Genomic DNA, 21292 nt, shown 5'->3' with positions numbered 1-21292 from the left:
GGTTCCACAAGGATGGAAAAAGGCACTGGTCAAGCCGCTCAGGAAAAAAAACACTACCCCCTGGAATGAGTTAGCCAACCTTAGACCGATATCTCTGCTTCCCTTTCTAGGCAAAATCATTGAAAAATATGTAAATAAAAACTTGTCTAGATATATTGAATCCGCAGGAGTGTTAGACCCATCACAATCAGGCTTTAGGCCTAAACATAGCACTGAGACCACTCTGATGTCAGTCCCAGACGATCTACACATGTACCAGGATGGGGGCTTCTCCGCTATCCTGGTACTACTGGATCTGTCTGCGGCATTTGACACCGTATCCCATTCCATCCTTACTACCAGGTTATCTAACATCGGCCTGAAGCACGAAGCCCTGGCCTGGTTGAGGAGCTTTCTAACAAACCGCACCCAGCAAGTAACCATGGGTGCATACCGGTCAGAGGAAGTTGAAATCTCCAAGGGGGTGCCACAGGGCTCATGCTTGAGCCCCACGCTTTTTAACATATATGTGGCACCCCTAGCTAACATCATGAGAGTGTATGGATTCGTCCTAATATCCTACGCCGATGATACGCAACTCCTCTTTCCTTTCAAGACCTTCACTCCCGAGGTTAGGAACTCCTTCTCCCAGGGCATGAAAGCAGTGGCACACTGGATGTCCTCCAACTATCTGCAGTGCAACGTTGGAAAGACAGAAGTCATGTTGTTTGGTGAGGTAAAACTACTCTGGACTCCGGACTGGTGGCCACAAGATCTCGGCCCAGTACCTGAGCCTAAACAAATAGTCAAGAATCTGGGAGTCCGACTAGATCAGGGACTGACCCTCAAACAACATGGCAACCAAGTGGTGGGAACCTGCTTCCATGTAATTGGCATGCTGCATAACATTTTCCCCCTTTTACCAGATACAACTAGGCGGACGTTGGTACAGGCCCTAGTCATGAGTAGACTAGATTATTGCAATGGTCTGCTACTATCGGCCAACGAGGGAGTCATGACAAGACTTCAGGTGGTCCAGAACACGGCTGCCCGCCTGGTTCTGAACGCCCCTCCTCGCACGCCTTCAAAACCCCTACTGACAAAACTTCACTGGTTATCTGTCAAACAGAGGGCAAAGTTCAAGGTATGCTGCACCATACATAAAAGGCTCAACGGAATGGGGCCTGCATACCTGTCCACCAAATTTGTTCCTTATACACCCTCCCGGTCACTCAGGTCGAGCGAACAGGGCCTTCTCTGGGTACCTAGAGCAAAGAAGGTCAGACACGGAAGTAAGGCCCTATCAGTAGCTGGCCCTTCCCTTTGGAACAGTCTCCCAAAAACTCTCAGGCTATGTGTGGATCACCTTCCTTTCAGAAAAATGCTGAAAACTTTCTTGTTCAATCATTAGAGGGCTGCAATTCTAACTCTTCCTCTTAACCAATGTGGTAGAAGTTAAAGGCGCGGAGATACTCCCCTGGGAGTCGAAGCCAGCGCGATACAAACATGCAAATAAATAAAATAAATTACACACACACATATATAGATTTATATTCACTGAAAAACCCAAAGTTTACAGGGACGTTATAGTTAGGCTCAGATTCACTTGTACAAAGCCATCAAAACTCAGTAGTTATAGCAGCCTGAGCTAACTATAACTTACTCCCCCGCAATGCACTGCTTAGAACCTCACATATTACATCACTCCTGACATGGTCAGTGACATTACTGATGACATCTCCAATGACATCACTGATGACATCCCTAATGACATCATGCAGTGAGTGTGTTTTGTAAATGTTTCTGAGACTTAAAGATATATATACTAAGCTACAGCATAAATTAAATTACTATTCTTTCTGTACTAGTAATTAGTCATACTATTTCTAACATTTCATCTAAGTGGTTATCTGTATCAGTGTGTGAGTGGATGTCTGAGTGGCTGTACGGGTATGTGAGTGGCCGTTTTGATGTGTCAGTGGGAATGTGAGTAGCTGTATGGATGAGTGAATGGCTGTGTGAGTGACTGTATTTCAAGAGTGAGTGGGTTTGTGAGTGGCTGCATGGGTAAGCTAGTGATTGTCTTAGTGTCTGTACAGGAGTATGAATGGCTGTATGGCTGACTGAGTGGCTCTGTGAGTGGCTGTATTGGTGAGTGAGTGGCTGTTTGAGTGTGTATATAGGTGTGTGTAGGTAAGTGAGTCAGTGTGAGTGGCTGTATTGGAGAGTGAATGTCTGTGTGAGTGGCTGCAGTTCTTCTTTCTTCTTTAATGGTCTGGTGAGAAAAGCCTGCAGAGTTTTCTCATCTTACAGCGTTTGTCGTTTTTGAACTAGTTAGTTGTTTAAATTAATGTCACTTTATTATTTTTGCTTTGTTTGTTTAATTGATTAAAGTTGATTCTAGTTTTATTGTATTGGTTGGTTTAGTTTTAGTGTGATACTTGTGAATATAAGTTTGTTTAAAACAGTAGTTCCCCACCTGCCCCTAGAAGATACCAAGACATACACATTCCAGAACATTTAACAATTAAACATAACGAGTACCTTTTCCTATTACATGGCAACCTGAATAGTGAATCCTAATATTCTCAACAACAGATAATGTACTAAAACATACCCAGTGTCAAACGTGGATAACGGATAGGACCTTCAGAATATGTCCCAAACTATTCACTCAGATTTACACCATACACAGTGAATATCAAAACACAAATATCCATTTTAAATGCCCTACTACCAAATAAATAAAGCGCACTTACCACGACCTCTTAAACCATATCAAACATAAAACAAATAATTACTACCCCCAAGATATAATAATAGACTTTGAGCAAGCCATTATTCAAACCATTCAAAAGTTTTACCCTCACACAGCGATACAAGGCTGTTACTATCATTTCAATCAAAGTATATGAAGGCACCTCCAAATAGCAGCACTAAGAGTCTGATTACAAGTAAATTGGTCTCAAGACCGCCGACCCCGCTCAGGTGGTCCGAACGCCCAAATATGACCATGGCAGTTTGACTGCCACAAGACCGCCTTTACCGGATACTGCAGCCTGCAGTGGCGATGTGGAAAGAGGTGGGGAATAGAGGCAGTGCCAATGACTGCACCACTGTGTTGATTACAACCTGTCTTTCCACCAAACTTATCATGGCGGGAACTCCATCATGAAAAGGAAGGGTGGAAAGGCAGGGAAGGGGCATCGAACAGGCGTATGGGGCGATTTTGCCATTGGGTATTGTGGCGGATGGCACATGTTGTGCCTTCCTCTATTGCACTGTTGTGTGTGCACTGTGTGCCTTGCATGAAATGGAGTATGGTACACAGTTCACCTGATGTGCAATTGGCGCTGCATTGTGGGGACATTTGCTTCAGGCTCTCTTTATGAGCCGAAGCATGCAGCTGCTGTTTCACTGCTACTGACATACTGCAACCAGGCGGTAGGTCATAATACGGCGGCAGCGTACTCCTGACCGCCAATACAGCGGCCTGGCGGTCTGACCGCCAAGGTCGTAATAAGGCCCTTGGTGTAGAATATTGTACAAACACACAATTTGCCTCTGAAATAAAAAAAATTGCAGCACTAAACTAATAAATTAAAACGCATTGGTTTATTATGAACCAAAAATGATTTCCTTTTAAGAAAAGAAACAAACTTCCAAAGGCCGTAGCACAAGTCTGTGGACAAAAATGTGTATATTAAATTAAATAATCCACCCGCAATATACAAATATCAACATATAATACAAACATCAAAATATAACTAACATAAGTTAATTTAACATAACATTGCAATGCATTACTAAAATATTGTATGAAAGCGCAAACCTGCAAACTAGTGAAAAACAATAACAGTAATACATTTAAATATACAAAAAAGCACAAACAACACTTCAACTATATTTTAGACCTTCCCCCAAATCACTCGTTCCCTCAAAACCCTTTAAAAAAATCCTTAAATTAGGACTTACCTGTTCTGATGAAGACCATCACCTTACTGCAAACTGAATAGACTAAAAATAACACAAATAGATAACAAAATAGAATGTAGGGGTAGAAATAAGATGCACACTAAATAAAACAAAAAAAAAGATTACCTCGGCAAAGAAATCACTGGAAAATATTATGAAAATGTTGAATAAATGTACAAAAACATGTAAAAAAATATTAAACATGTAACAAAATATCAAACAATGTTGTGATACACTGTTAAAAAGGTATAAAGTATACATTAAATAATAGTATAAAATATATACATTTATTTAATTTATACTGAAAAAAGATATGTTTAAATGATGTTGAAAATATACATAAAAAACAATTTAAGAAATGTTAATAAACTTTTAAACAATGTCAAATAAAATCTGAAAATGTACAACATACACTACTATGCAAATATAATTTACATTATTGTTATTAATAACAAATGTTTAAAAATGTTTCATTTACTTAACGTCAGAGACACGAGTCTCTGGACAGGAGATACACCAACAGTGTTTAGAGTCTCCAATGCACACCCTAAAGTGTAAGGATTTTCCGGCACTGGTGACAATGCCAGGGTGGGTGTGCGATCTGTGGTCCACAAACACAATCCACGTATCTACACACAATCAGTGGGAAATGGTGACATCCTATGGGGATGGAGGACATGTGCATAATGTAATGTGAATTGCGCACATTTGACACATCATCATTTTTTTTAAAACAAGAAATCCTTCTCGGAGACTGACAACAAAGCCATATTGGCCTCAGGCTGCTGGCCAGGGTGTAATGTACAGATTGGAGAACTCATGGACAACTAAAAGGGCCGCCCGAGCAAAAACAGATGACAGATTCCACAAATTTATCACTGCAAACACCTATGGAACTTGTTGACTTCTTCCAGTGTCATGTGTGTGTTTGCTCACAGTGCAGAGTGTTGTTATTATCACAACAAGGGATGTCATCACAATTAGTCCACCACCCTGGTGCCACCACACCTTGACCAGTCAAAGTCACAATGCCATGAATACCCTCATGTGTGTAGTCTACTGGGAAGCGTCGGGATGTGTATCTGGACTAGTCGGAGCACAGGTGGCATAACAACTCACATCCCTGCCAATACACTTGACGGACAAATAACCCCCTAAACAATGGACTACCAGCCAATGTCCTACCATCATGACTCAAAATCTGAAGCAAGCACACCCTCCATCCAAGGTCATCAACAAAGGGCATTCATGATCATACAGTGACCACTACTACCTACAAATGGCAGCTTCCCAATCATGCCCACACACAACTCACACAAGCCAAGGCTAGGTGGAGCATAGCCGTCCTTTGATGCCAATCGATGTAGCACACACCAGTGTGCACAAAGTGACCATCACAACAAGCATCCATGAGCACACATCGGCACACAACAAGCTTCATCAAACATGTAACACAGCTACAGAATCACTCAGGCAACTCTTACTGCCCACTCACATACACATGTTCCACACGTATGCACATGTCAACTTCCCCACTAGTCCTACATAAACTCAACACATGCAGGTATCACCCATGCAACATCCATGTCACAGTACATGCTCATCTCTCATCACTAAGAGACCCACAAGCACGTCATAAGCCACCCTGGTGCAGCTAGACAGAAAAGAATGCCTGCCCCATGAGCTCCAGACCAAGACACCCACCAATACAAACCAATTCATACAAACTTACATGGGCACTGTCCTCATCACATCCACCCATACACAGGCACCATCACCATGTACACAACATCTGTCAGATACATGACATGCACACAATGTACAGTACCCACTCTATCCTCAGCAGATGACAAACATACAATGTCAGATGTACCACTCTCATCACCAGTCGCACACGCACTTGGACTTCACTAATGCAACAATGTGCAGCATCACAGCCCACTCTGACATGCATACTCCACACATCACCACATTTAACGACAAGACACATACATAATGCAATGTATGTGTGCTCAGTCATTTGCATATCACCCTATTCCCACCAAAAACAACACAAGTCCAAACGATTGTCATCTGAGAAAAAGATGTATCCACAAATTCAAACCCAACATACTACTACTCTGAAACACATCACATGTCATCATCCAGCACATATGAACACACCACTGGTGTCCATACTTTCACATTCACCAATACAATCTGTCCTATATGACTAGTCAAACCTTGTCTCAGTGTGGCCAAGCCACTTACTCATATGACTTCCATCACCAATGACCCCATGGACTTATGCACAGTACCCACACAGCATTCTCAGGGGAGCCGCGTATGGGACAGTCAGGAGGCACATTCTCTCAGGCTTCGTAGCGAACCAGCACGAGGACCCCTATGTTTCTGAGGCTCATGAGGCATAGTAATTGACTTATAAAAGTCGACTGAATAGCGACAAAATCATCAACCTTGTAGGTACATTGTAAACCTGCACTATATCTCACTTTTGTAAATAATCATATTTTAAGTTGAGAAACGTGAGTAAGGTGGGGAATTGTGTACCCCGTCCTGAAGAAGGAGTTCCGACTTCGAAACATGTTGATACAGACACACAGGAGGTGATGCACATTGTCCTGCATACCACACCTCTGCCTTTTTTCACCTTTCAATAGTACCAGCCCGGGGGCCCATTAAAAATTTTTTGAGCTTACCCCACGAGCCAGGTCCTTTTTAATCATCACTCGTCGATAACCTCACCACTCACGCACATAAAACCAAAACCCTCACAAACACCACGCATAGCCATCTAAATAAGTGCTCCCGCATAGTCGTAGGTCGCAGCACGCCGCATCCCGTAGAGTGGTGCGAAGACCCCAATGATGAAGCATGACACCAAGGGTCCTTTTGGTGTGTGAGGGGTATTTTACCAACACTGGGTGCTCCCCACCATTGTAGGGAAACCCTTCCATTGTAAGAGTGGATTCTTATTGTTTATGCATAATCTACTAGGGAGAACGAATCCATTATAGCACTCTCTCTCTCCCCCCCTTGATATTTACAGTACCAACACACATCACTCAACAAGAACTGGACTGTTAAAGTCAAATCGCACTAGAGTGCCAAAGACCACAGCTCTCAATAATTGCATGTCAGAGGGATGGGCGGAAACAGAAGCGAGGAGGCCGTAATGGGTGTATAGTGGTGGTTTTATTTTATAGATATACAGTCCGTCATGTAACAGTGCACATGTATGCGTATAAGACTGCTTGGGTTATCTTTGAGACGTTTCCTTCACGCTCCTTCTCTTCTTTTCTTCCTTCTTTAGGCATTCCCCTGCCGGTGGATGGATCCTAGGAGGCTTGGAAGGATGGAATACAACAACAGAAGGAAACGGTAAGTAGGTTTGAAGGGTCCAGGGGGGTACACTTCCACCACACCCAAGTGAGTCAGGAAAGTGTCAAAAGGAACGAACAATAAAAGAAAAGAAAAGAAAGAAAAACAATTATGATGGCTGTGCTCAATTTATTGGGCACATGCTTTATTTCCCTGGGTTTTGTTGGCTTTTGGTCTGTGTAGTCTTTCCTCAGAAGGTGTGGGATCGTGCAGGGTAGTGAGGTAGGGAGGGGAGTGAGGTATGAGGGCAATCAGGTCACCAAGGTTGTTCCGCACCCCCCAATTGATGCTTAACTTTTATCAGGCGGCCTTGCAAATCTTTCAATCCACCCTTCACCCCCCCCCCACAAACACCCCTTGTGCCTGTGGGACGTACCCCCTCAAGCTGCAGCCCTCCTGGGTTGCGGCGGCTCCTGTGCGTCTCCTGTCATCCACCACTCCTCGCACCACTCGTCTGGGTCCTCCGGAGAGGTTGGGTCTTCCTCTGACGTCCACGCTCTGGTACCGTTATTCCTCCAAGGGTCGTCTGCCTTACCGGTAGCCTGTCCGGTAGTGTTACTGGAATCGCCGACACTGTACTCCTTCTTCGCATCTTCCGGACTCCCAATGGCGACGTCCCTTCTCTCTGTTCCTGGCTCCCTCTTGTTCCGCTCTGGGCACCCGATTTGTCTTTCCGGGTCACGTGCTGGGTTTGGATTGACTCTAAACTATGGTGGCTCCGCCCTGGGAGATGGAATGATAGTCATTTATTATTGTTTGGTGTTGTAAGGGAGTTTCTTCTTCCCTCACGAGGCGTGGACACCACAGTAAGTAATCTTCTGGCCCGTCGGGGTTCCGAGGGGGAGACCTTTGTGGGACTTCCTCACAATGCCACAACCCAAACTTGTCCATCTGTGTATCCCCCTATTACATCTACACATTTCTACCATACCTTGTGCCCGGTGGAAGCCCCCAAATTAAGCTCACATCCTCTGAATCACGGCCTTGCATGCCAAGCACTCACATTGAGCCAAAGTTGACACTCCATGTCCCCTACGCAAGAACTGACAATGAATCTTAAGTAACAACCCACACTTTCTGGCACCATCACAATCAGTCCTTCCATCATCACATAGGAGTCTACGCTCCCTGAAAACTTACTATGCACCAGTCTCCATCACCTATACTCTAGTGTGTGACAGCTCATCACATGCAACATCAACTTTGTATGGTGTCCAGCAGTTCTTCGGTGTAATCTAGAACATGGAATGCATGTACCAGATTCCACACTTCGACTGTTGGCCCAGACTTGGGGAATGTGCTTCACGGCTCACCTCTGTGATTTAATTAACTTAACAAAACATTTCCCATGAATCCTGTCTTCTGTGCAAGGGAACATTACACTGGCAAAGAGGATGCGACCTTGCCAAACACACCTGCAGCTAGGCTGCACTAACTAATTTCACACTACTTCCCTGTGTGGTAATGAAGAGCATGGATGTGACACAGGATTCAGTGACATCGGCATGGCAGACGAACACACTACACATCTGGGCACCCACACTCCACTCTGCTCAACACATGTAGCACAGAGACAAAGAGCATACATCACTGCTCCCTAGGTTAGGTCGGTGTGATCAATTCCAGCATCATGCTTTGCACAAAAGGACAACATTATCGAGCTAGCACAAATCACAACCGACACATAAATCTCATGCCCAATGACAAAGGGGGTGTCGGTGGATACATGCAGTCAGAGCTTACAGAGACTAACCCCGTAATCAACATAATGTTGTCAGACAAAAGCTGGATGGCACAACTCACAATGGGATGAGGAAGTACAGGAATAATAAGACCACAGAAACCTTGCAAAACAGGAACATCTGCATTACCTTTAGTCCTTTGAGGCAACTGTATCTGAAGACTGTGACATTCCTGCTCACCTGACACACACCATGGCCTCAGGAGATGTCACAGATCAACACACGGGCATGAGTGGAATTACCTAGAGTGGAAGTCCAGCTGTGGCAAGTTTGTCATTGGCAGCGGTCTGCCATGTCAGAAGGAGAGCCAGACATGCGTTTGACACTTCCAAAACACATAACAGTGTTGTACCATTACCTTGTGTACAAGGCTGGGTCCCAAGTCACCACCATGTAGTCAAACTCCATGTGTACCCTGGTGTGCCGATGAGACAGGTGGCTTGCTGCACATCACAGACCAAAACTGCATTACTATCATAAACGTTTTAACTATGATAGACTTGCACAATGTCAACATGTGGTAGCATGACCTATGTGCAAAACTGTAATTAAAACATGGCGGCTTGCCATATACATCTGACCAGGTGGAGGGTGACACCCTGCAAATGTAGACAATAAGAACTCATATACATACTGTATTCGGTCTCATACTCCATGGACCACATGCAGTCCCTGATATGACAGCAGGAAACGTAAAGGTATTACATTTGACTCATAACCAAGTTGTGGGACACATAAATCTACATGAAAAGTTAACACATGCTTTAATGAGCACTAATGACTTGTCATGAGCAAAAACATAAACACAAGGCCAATGGGCTGGTCCATTATGTCAAATCCTGGAGGGGCTCATGCTATTCACCCTCCCTCATTTGCCTGCACTTCAATTGCACGGGTACACCTACCCTGTGAGGGGCATCTCTGGTGGCATGGCAGGTACTGCAGGGACAGGATTAGGGGGGATAGGTTTGAGAATCAGGAGGGATGGGAGCTGTCGGGGTGTCCACTGCAGTGGGGTGGCCAGATTGAGGGAAGGTGGGGCCACGTCAGTGGACTGGCCAGATTGAGGGGGGTGTCCACTGCAGTGGCAGGAACAGACTGAGGGGGTGGGTCTGTTGTAGGGGGGGTTGTTGGAGGGGGGAGGGCATGATCTTCTTGGGGATGGTGTAACTTTTCAATTTAAGACAGGGGATGGGGTCTGACGTGTGACCTTTGGGAGGGGTGACCTGGGACTGTGAGAGAATGGATTTAGCTGGGGAAGTGTGGGGTGGTGTTTTTGATATTGGGGACCGGGAGGATCTACGGGGGGGCTCTGGGCTCTTCTTGTTGGGGGTGGGGGCAGGTTTGACTTTGCATTCACATGTGGGGGTACGCTTCTTTCTCACCTGAGGGGGGACAGATTGGTCAGTGGGGTAGAGGTTAAACTCTGAGAGGTATTGCTGCTGGGAAGAGGGGTTGCAGGAGACTCAAAGGTAGGAGCTGTGGAGGTAGAGGGAGTTGAGGTTTGCGGAGTGCCTATGGATGCATGTTTGTCTTGTTTGTGCCTCTCCCTAGTGTGTGTGCTGTCAGTCCCTTGAGTGGGTGGGTGTGTATTTGTTTAGCCCTGTGTTTGTGTTTTGGATGTGTCTGTTGCTGTGTCTGTGCCATTTTGAGTGTGCTTGGGTCAGGTAGGGCAGTGGGGTCTCTGGATGGGGCAGAGGAAGGAGGGGGAGGTACTTTTGAAGGAGGGAAACTGCTGCCATCAGTGATGAGGCCATGGCCTGATTAGATCTTTGTAGGGCAGACATGTCTGAGGAAATGCCCTCCAGAAATGCAATCTTTTAATTGAAATGGGTGGTATGCACATGGAGAGCATTAAGCACTGCTGTCTGCCCCACAGAGATCTGCTTCAGCAGGTCCACGGCCTCTGCACTGAGGGTACCCGGGGGACAGAGGCAGGGGGTGTGGTGCCTGCCCCGAAGGAGACATGCTCCCCAAAATGGGAGTGGACACGAACAGTTGGAATGGGAGCAGCTGGGAGGGTGGAGATGGTGGTGGTGGTGGTGGCGGTGGACTCAGATGTTATGGGAGCCTTTCCGGGCTCACCCACAACCCCAAGGGAGTCCTCACTGGAGCTGGAGTAGTCTTCAGATGTGGTTGTGGGCTCCAACCTGCCCTCAGTGAGGCTCCCCTCACCCTTCGTGCCACTGAACCCATTCAGGCGAGGCACTTCACCTTGGTCCGAGTCATTGCCTCCTCCGGTAGACAGTGCTGATGCTGTGAACAAGGATGACAAAGAGATTCACAAGAGTCATCTGCATAGACTTGAGACATGGGTATCATCACAACACATCACAGAGCAAGCATATACATCATTTAGAATTGCAGCTTCAAAATATTTTCACATTTGTGTACATGGCACTAGCCACTCTGCCAGTAAACTATGATATCATGTGCAACATCTGTTCGATGGTTGAACAAGTACACAACCACCAGGTCAACTACTACACTACATAGCAGGTGGCCTGAGCTGTAATACTACTGATGGTCTTGTGTCATGACATATCGGTCTCATCTCTTGCAAGTGTGTATTGGACTGACAGTGCAAATGGGATTCACACGTGTCAATTGTGACATGGTAACCACCCTGTAATCCCCAGTCATAACGATGTGCACCTTTGACTCTGACGTAATTGGTCAAATGATCAAACAAAACAATCGCCAGTGCTGAGACCTTCACTTATAAGCTGACAAGCTGAAAGAAATAGTTGTTATGAATGTAGCATAAACAACTGCTTTGAGAATTGCAACATATGAATTTTTAATGCTTCTTTTTGGATTCTTCGCTTTTTAAACACAACTCATTTCGTGCATGGAAATACAAAAAGATGTTTTAAATGACCCGAGACCAGGTTGGTCGACGCGTTTCAAACCCCGCCAAATACCGGGGTTCTCCTCAGGACCAATGATTGACACTGCAACAATAGAAAGACATGACTTTAGGACTATGACCTGTAATAAGAGACTAAACCCCTGTGCAAACCACAAACAACCTCATCCTACCTTGATTCTTCGATCACAAATCCAATTTCATAAAAGTTGTATCTCCATTGGTCCTGAGGAGAACCCCGGTATTTGGCGGGGTTTGAAACGCGTCGACCAACCTGGTCTCGGGTCATTTAAAACATCTTTTTCACAACGGCTGTTAGTGAACAGCAAGAGATTTGGATACTCTATTGATTTGCATTCTGCAAATATTTTGACATTGGTTGAAAACAAAAAGGACTTCTCACCTGAATATATGTTTAAAGGTCCATTGATACCGAGACCAATTCTTGTATGTTTGTTTGTTTGAATGGTTTTTTGATGAATGAACGGCCAAGTATGTCTGAACTGCTTAATCGTCAATTTTTGTTGTGTTAACTGTTTTTGTATATATTATGTATATAAATATTTTTGTATTTCCATGCACGAAATGAGTTGTGTTTAAAAAGCGAAGAATCCAAAAAGAAGCATTAAAAATTCATATGTTGCAATTCTTAAAGCAGTTGTTTATGCTACATTCATAACAACTATTTCTTTCAGCTTGTCAGCTTATAATTGAAGGTCTCAGCACTGGCGATTGTTTTGTTTGATCATTCAAGTTTGGCTCAGCCTTGTTGAGTTGAGAGTCAAGGCCCTTCGTGTTTTTTGTAATTGGTCAAATGGCAGCATTGCATACAGCAAACTTACATTGTCTTAACATGACTCTTTGCACACAGTTGACATTGATTGTCTGCATGTGTCCAATGTCTTAGGGACACTGCTGTCAGGTCACACATCTGAATCTTACTTTGGTACACCAAGCTTGTAGGCCTAGCCAGTATGAGAGTTGAATGGCCAAATGTCCTGTCTCAGCTATGGAGGGGGTTAGGGAGATTACTCTTGAGCTCAGGCACATTGCCTACTGCTCCACATTTTCAAATGTAAACGATGTTAAACACACTTCCCGAAGCAAACACTGCATCCTCACAATGATTCATGTGGCACACTATGCCAATGGCCTTTCTGGCTGCACCGTCTGTGCGGACTATTCGTCCAGGATATGTACACCTCATGTTTACAGTCTGCACCATATCCCAATCCTGTCTATGTTGCTCATGTCCACATCTGTTTGTGCCAAGTCTTCATGTCCCTTACCTGGCAGACACAAATTGTCCACTTTGACAAGCTGATAGTGCTCCAGTTACCCATCAGAGTTTGTAAGCTAACAGATGGCTTTCTATGGACATTTAAAATCTCTCAGGCTCAAATTACTGCAGCATACCCATGGATGCCCAAGCCAACTATATTCCTCATAAAGGGATGATACACTCATGTCAAATGTTCTGTATGTGACGTAACAGACATACATTTCATGTGTAGCCCGGTTTCAAAACACTAACCATCTGTGTATGACAAAGATTGGCAGATGTAGTCACTGTCACAGAGTCTGACACATGGATTGGCTCATTTGAATGGTGAAAGTGGCACCTCCCACACAAACATGTGATAGGCCAGTGTCTCATATGGCCTGATTTGGCATACCGGTACTAGGCCCATGGGATACATGTGATAAAACTGAGCACTATGGATGAGCACTAAGACATCATGCGCAATGATGAAGATGACTACACAAAGTCAGCCACATTGGTATCACCTGCTGGCCAGATGTGTTGCATTGTATACCAGACTCCCCAGGATATAGCGGCATGGATTAGCAAATTTAGCGGCACAAAAATGGAAATTTAGCGGCACAAATATGGAAATTTAGCGGCAATTTTGAGGCATTTTTTTGGGCAGTTTTTCCTACAACAAACACAGATATCTTAGTGGGCACTTTTGTAAAAATCGCGGCATTTTTACAAAAGTGAAATCGCAAAATCCTGGAGGGTCTGACTAGTGGAGAAGTTACTGACGTCATGCCAGGTGAGCCTTGTGGGGGAGGGAAATCCTTTAAAGAGTCATTTTCTTTCTGGATTTCCCTTCTCTTCTTGAAACGCAAGAGCAGCAACATTGTGGCGTCACCAGGGCTTTAAGCGGAAGCTTTTTCAATATTATATGTAACAAGCCATAGTTGCAAATTATTTATCTCATGCAACTAATAACCATTGACAAAGCCAATAGTCCTGACTTGTTGTAGGTATGATGTTACTTGTTGTATCACATATCTGGTTGCAATGACAGAAACAGCAAAATACAAGTCGGGCGGCACACTATGCTAAGCACAGATTTTTAGAGTAAGTGTTTTAAAGCCTCGCCCTTAATTACATCGGCCACGCCCCTTTGAGAGACCCCCGTATTTTCATCCCACTTAAAGCCCTGCTAATACTCATAATATATCACAGCGCAACAAGGGTTTTTTTTCCTCACAGAAGGATGTTCCACATGGAGAAAAAAGTCCAGTTAATCTGAAGGCATTTTCACAAGCACGATTTTTCACTACATATATGTAGATAGAATTGCTTTTGCATGGGCGTAATTGGGAATACACCACACTTTTCCACCAGTTCTCTTGTAACCCAAGAGATAGCTCTGGCATTTAATGCTGCAGCCTTTACTGTCTGTGTGACTCGAAAGTTAGCTCTGCTGGCAGAGCTCTGCGCCAGTTAGGTCTGTGGACTCTAGGGATAACTCTGCTGGCTTCAGCCTGAACTTGTAAGATCTGTTTTAAGTCGATGGTAAACGTGCGATCTAAACCAATTTACAGAGAGCACTTTAGCACGAAAGTCGTCATTTCCTGTTAGTGATCAGTTGGAAAGGGTTCCTCCGGTGACCAGAGACTGTAGAATCATGGAAAAATGAATTTTACAGGCCACCGGTATACCTTCTAGGTGGAGGAAGTGGCGCTCTGGGTGTCACAGGTGTTTAGATCGTCTTATCTGCCTTCATCGTGAATAGGCATAAAGCATTTGAGAAACACGTGCTTCTGTCTCAGAGTTTATGACATTTGATTAATATTGCCCATATTTTACTGTTCACTGATTAAAAAACAATTGCCGTATTTGCAAAGTGTTTGCTATATTAGCTGTGCTTGTGTGTTTCAACAAAATACATATTTGTTCTGTGTACATTCAAAATTAAATTAGTGTGGAACAGGCAGCACGGATGCAGTAATGGACATCTGGATTTCGCTGGCACTTTTGTAAAAACCGCGGCATTTTTACAAAAGTGCCGATTTCGCGGGCACTATTGTAAAAATCGCGGCATTTTTACAAAAGTGCCGATTTCGCGGTAAACCGCAAAATCGCGAAATCCTGGAGGGTCTGATATACACACACCTGTGTGCTCCAATTGCTACTTGCTTCTTCCTTGCTGCTGTCTGGGCTTCAACACCGCATCAAGGTCAGGGAAGACAACCGCCAGAATCCGTTGCAGTTGGAGTTGGGGGGGTCAGTCTTTGGTGTCTGCCCCTCTTGCGTGGAGGTGACAAGCCCAGCTTCACTCTTGCGACCCTCCGGGCCAAGCCCCGGAGGTCCTGCTACTTCTTTTGGCAGTTGTGGATGTGGCGTTTGTAGAACCCAACAGCGTGGGCGGCCCGGACGATGGTCTGGCACAGCTCAGCCCTCTGATGGGAGTTGAGCTGTAAGGATGACATGGGGATAGGCTGTTAGTCCACATGCAACTTGTTTCAGACTCGCACACTTGTACACATAGGTGATGGTCACAATGGCAAAAATGGCCAAGGGCCAGGCAAATGGCATCATGGGCAGTTGTCCTATGTACAAATATAAATCCTAAACATTAGTACAGTGTAGAGAAATCAACCACAGTACACAAACGTCTACAGCAGTGTACCTGCCCAGAACACAAATCTTCACAATGCAAAAATTCCATGTACGCTGAATGATGGGCAGCCTGCTGTTTTTGCATGTCCCTGAGGATCCCAACTACCTGGCAAACGTCTCCAGTGCAATCTCGGTATGCATAAAGAATGTATGTCAACTATGGGTCAGCTTGATCATCGGCACCAGCTGCCTGATGTAACCTCTCCCCACGACCCCTCCCACCACCCCATCCACATTAGAAGGACCTGTTGTTGCAGGCAGAGACAACACTGAACCTCCTTCATTGTTGACAGTGGTGTTGTTGTCTGTCAACTCCAGAGTGCCCTGTGATGCTGTGCTCTCTGTATCTTGTTGCCTTTGTGTGTCCGTGTGGGTAGTGGTCATCTGGGTGTTGTCAGATGTTGCAGGAGTGGTCGCAGGTGGTGCTGGTGCCACAGCTGCTAGTGCTGCATGCTGACCCAGACTGGAGGGGCCAGATAGGCCATTGTGGTCCGATGAGGCCTGAGAGACTTCCACACTGGAGAGCTCAGGGTCAACCAGAGTCTGGGACTGGCATTCCTCTTCTTAACTGCAGTGTCCCCAGCAGGCCCTGTGGGTAGATGAGAGATACTTTGTTTGTTGTGTTTTTGCAGAGGTCATCATATCATACACATAACATTTGCTATAGTACATTATGATGATTGTATGTACATTAGATATTCCTCTATCGTCATAGACCAGGGCCTAATTTTTCTGAGAACATTGTGATTTTAACAAGAAGTGTATTGCTGAGCATGTCCAGCCTTGTGCATAAATGGGCACGTTTCGTTATTTTACTGTACATGGAGTGGACTGCCAAGTGACACCCTGTGCATGAAACAGGTGTGTTGGTATTACCCTTTGGATTTTCTTTGTTCGCCCTAAGTTGGCAGGGTATGCTCAGACGTGAGTCCCTTGCTCACTTTGCCACTGGATTCAAGCAAGCCCGGCTGAAGATGGCTGTAATGCTCATCCCCTTTGGTTTTTCTTTGTTCGCCCTAAGTTGGCAGGGTATGCTCAGACGTGAGTCCCTTGCTCACTTTGCCACTGGATTCAAGCAAGCCCGGCTGAAGACGGCTGTAATGCCAGAAACCGGTCCTGGGAAGCTTGATTCCGGTCCAGGGAAGACATGGCTTGGCAGTTCGGGCTGGACTGTTCCCATGAGGAACAGGGTCAGACTGATTTGCATATGGCCATGTCTGAACTGGGGTGGCGCAGTGAGCTAAAGAATGGTGATGGATTAAACCCAGATCAGTTGACTGGGGGTGAGTGTTTGTATTGTCAAAGCTCCGTCCATCATCCCCTTTGGTTTTTCTGTGTTGGTATTACCCACATCTGTGCTTTCACAATGGCTGACCAAACTATACTTTCCAACTATAGACCTATTTCCCTTCTCCCGTTTTTTGCTAAAAACGTTAGAAAATATGTACATTCGGTAGTCTCCAACTTTGCTGAAACTAATAACCTCCTTCATTCAAGCCAATCAGGTTTTCGTTCTAACTTTACCATGGAGACCGCCCTACTTGAGGTCTCTCAGACCATCAAAGAGACCCTTAATAAGGGAGGAAAAGATGTCCTAATTCTCTTGGATCTTTCGGCAGCTTTCGACACCGTGCCCCATGATCACCTACTGCAGAGATTGCAGGAGTGTGGTTTTGGTGGCACGGTGTTGAAATGGTTTGCCTCCTTTCTGAAGGACAGAAGGAAGGAGGTATGGTCTCGCCCCTTCACGGCCAGGATCCCGCTTCTAAATGTGGAGGTACCCCAGGGCTCCATTTTGAACCCTGTATTATTTAATATTTACATATCCCCCCTAGCCTAGTTGACGGAGGCGGGAGAGGCGAAGATTATATCTTATGTGGACGACACTCAGTTGTTGTTCACATGTAGGAAGGGGGAAGATTTTAACGGTCAGAAGATCAGAGATTGTCTGACAGAAGTGTTCTCTTGGTTTCAATTTCACCAACTCAAATGCAACCCTGAGAAGTCGGAAATCATCTTCTTTGGCTCCCCCCTCTGGACGTGTGGAAACAGTGGTGACCTGATGAAATGTCGCCACCCCAGATGGCAGTTAACACAGTTAAAAATCTGGGAGTGAAAATGGATGACATGCTATCCATGAAGACTCAAGTTCAGACAGTGACTGCACATGTTTTGGACTTTTAAAAATGATTAGGAAATGTCTCTATCTATTACCAAAGACACATAGAAAGATAGTCGTGCAGGCCCTCATTACTTCCAGATTGGCCTCTAGGAGTGCTTACTGAACAGGCTTCAGATTGTTCAGAACGCAGCGGCCAGAGCGGTCTTGAAGTTAGGAGCCAGAGAATGGATTTCCCACCATTTGAAGAAGTTACACTGGCTCCCGGTCCAGTGTAGAATTCTCTTCAAAGCCCTAACCCTTGCCTTTAAAGCTCTGCATGGGCTGGGGGCACATTACATCCGAAAAACAAATTCTACTACATCCCATGCAGATCGCTTAGATCAGCCCATCTATATGTGATCATGGCACCAAGTTTCTGTACAGCCCGCTGTGGAGGTCGGTCTTTCCATGTGCAAGTGGTCCGCGCTTGGAATATCCTGCCTTTGTCCCTGAGACAGACCACTACCCTTCTGGAATTTAGAAAGCAGTTAACACCTTCGACGCTCATGATGAGCTCAGCTCATCATGAAGTACACCTCTTGAACACTCATGACGAGCTGAGCTCGTCATGAACCGCGTTTTTTTGAATTTTCCAGCGCACAGCGGGAAAATGCACCGCATCGATGGTGTTAAAAACCTGGATGTTTCAACTACCATAACTTATCACCTTAACTAATATTGGTCTCAAAGTCTTTGCTCTTTGTCTCTTCTGTCATAGCGCCGGGACACTCTGTCGAGTAGCTGTGCGCTCTATAAATCCTTGATTAACATAACATAACATAACATATACGTACTCTTCCTCTTACGATATGTTTACAGATGTGTGCATGTCATTTGCTGTCACATTGGTGTGACTATCTACAGACTCACAGTCCAGGATGTATGTGTGCATTTTGTTCATGGTATTCTGATGAATGTGTTCCTACTTCTCATCTCATTGCACACATGTGAATAGCTGTCAGTAGCAAGTAGTGTTGCTGCTTTGCTTTGTGCCTGATCACATCATGTATATTGTCCTTGTCTTCCATGGAAATATGAATAGACAAATGCAGCTTTTTGTATTTTTGACGCTCAGAGCTGTGAGGTACAGAAGTTGTAGTGTTTGTGTTATAGTGCTTGAAGTTGTACCCCTCCTCCCACGCAGACCAGCTTACTCCTCATGGACAAAGTGTCAATCACAGTTATGGGAGTGTAGTGGCAATGATGCTGACAACACTGCATGGTATAGTATTTGAATGCAACTCCCAACAATCCTTTGTGCACATGACACCATGCAACAGTGTCAGCCATCTTGCGTTGGCCCTTCCATTTACTGTCAGGTATCCATTGTCATTGATGATCAGGTTGATTTGTGTGTGGGTAGTGATGTGTGCTAAGACTGCAACTCACACTATGTCCTGTCTGCCACACACCTTTCCAGCCAGCCCAAGAAGCACACCTGGGACTATGCATTCCCACACAGTGACTGAAAATGTACTGTCAAGATGGCTGACAGTGGGGACTGGTGTGAGGCCCAAGGCCTGGATGTTCCTTGTGTCCAATTCATACATAAGGCCCATGTGTCAGCCATCTTTCCAGTATATTTCCTTTCAGTTTCAGGGACTGCCTAGACACAAGAGTGCTATTTTTTTCTGGCTGAGAAGGTGTGTGTAGGGCAGGGCATGATGGTATTTGCAGTCACTGCTAATGATCCTCCTCCCACATAGCCCAACTAGACAACATGGTGCTAGGCTTTCCTCGCAGTGAATGGAAATGTACTGGCCAAGTTGTCTGAGAGTGGTGCCTGGGCTCTGTTTGCTCACAACTCCCATCAGGGCCTTGTGCTCCAGACACCAGTGTCAGCCATCTTTTCAACTCCCTGTGAGCTAAGCATAGTTCAGGGTGGGCTTGTTGGGCCATGTGGGTGGAGGATTGTTACCCGTGACTTCAACTCCCATCATGCTTTTTGCCCCACCCACCTTCCCAGCCTCCCTGACACCCTTCCTGTGCCCCCCCTGGTTTCCTCTCAGTGAATGTGTGCAAGCAAGATATCTGATTCCTGTGACTGGTGTTTGGATCCCACTGCCTTGCTGTGTGTTGTTGCAAAGTTTGTATAACTTTGTGAAATCTGATATTTCAACTGACATTGCAGATAGATTGTTAATGCTAATTCATTTTTAGAGGACAACTTCCATCAGGGACTTGTGCTACCAACACCAGCTCACGGTGTCAGCCATCTTGACAGTACATTTGCATTCACTCTCAAGGACAGCATGGTCTCAGGTGTGCTGTTTGGTGTTGATGGTAGGGGTGTGTGGGACAGGGCCTGGTGGTAGATGTAGTCAGGGCTACCACTACTCCTCCCACCCATAGCTAGTTGACCACCATGAACCATGCTTCCATGACAGGGAGTGAAACTTTACATTCAAGATGTCTGATGGTGGTGCCTGGTGTCTGTTTTTCCACAACTCCCATCAGGGCCTTGTGCTCCAGACACCAGAGACCGGTGTCAGCAATCTTGACAGTACTTTTCAACTCCCTGTGAGCTAAGCATAGTTCAAGGTGGGCTTGTTGGGCCATGTGGGTGGAGGATTGTTACCTGTGACTTTAACTCTCATCATGCTTTTTGCCACTCCCACCTTCCCAGCCATCCAGCAATGTGCATTCAATGTCGGGCACGTTCGACTACGAAAGTGGAGAGAGTGAACGTGCCCGAGAGAACGCCTGTCACACCACAGGCTTCAGGACGTATCAAGGTATGAAGGGCCACCTGTGGATTACTTTTGGATTGTGTGATACTTCTTACAACCTCGACCTTATATACTCGATTTTACACATTGACATTGAATGCACATTGCTGCTCCATCATGGGAAAGTGAATACTTAGAGAAAATCTATCATCAATATATCGAATCTAATATGGCAGTTAAAACCACAATCCTTGATATGAAACTCTATTCTTGAGCCTTGAAAAAGCTCTGTGGGCGAAACACGCGTCTCTACACTCATGTATTTGAAATAAAATATACAAGACCTGATTGGGAAGTGTGACTAAAGTACTTTTTGGAATTGACTCTCAGGAAATTGGACCAAGGACTTCTCTGGAAATTGTATTATGATGGAAAAAAATTCTCTTTGCAATCTTCTAACATGTGTTACATACTTTAATTGGACCATAAAAATAATGATTGGGTGTGCTCGGGTGTAGTGTATAAGATATATTTGCACGTACAGGACATTACAAACAATCTGGACTTAAAAGAAAGAGATACTCAGAATTTCAGTTTTTT

This window comes from Lissotriton helveticus, chromosome 6 (assembly GCF_964261635.1).
Source record: "Lissotriton helveticus chromosome 6, aLisHel1.1, whole genome shotgun sequence".
Taxonomy (NCBI): Eukaryota; Metazoa; Chordata; class Amphibia; order Caudata; family Salamandridae; genus Lissotriton; species Lissotriton helveticus.
Note: the sequence above shows the minus strand (reverse complement) of the source record.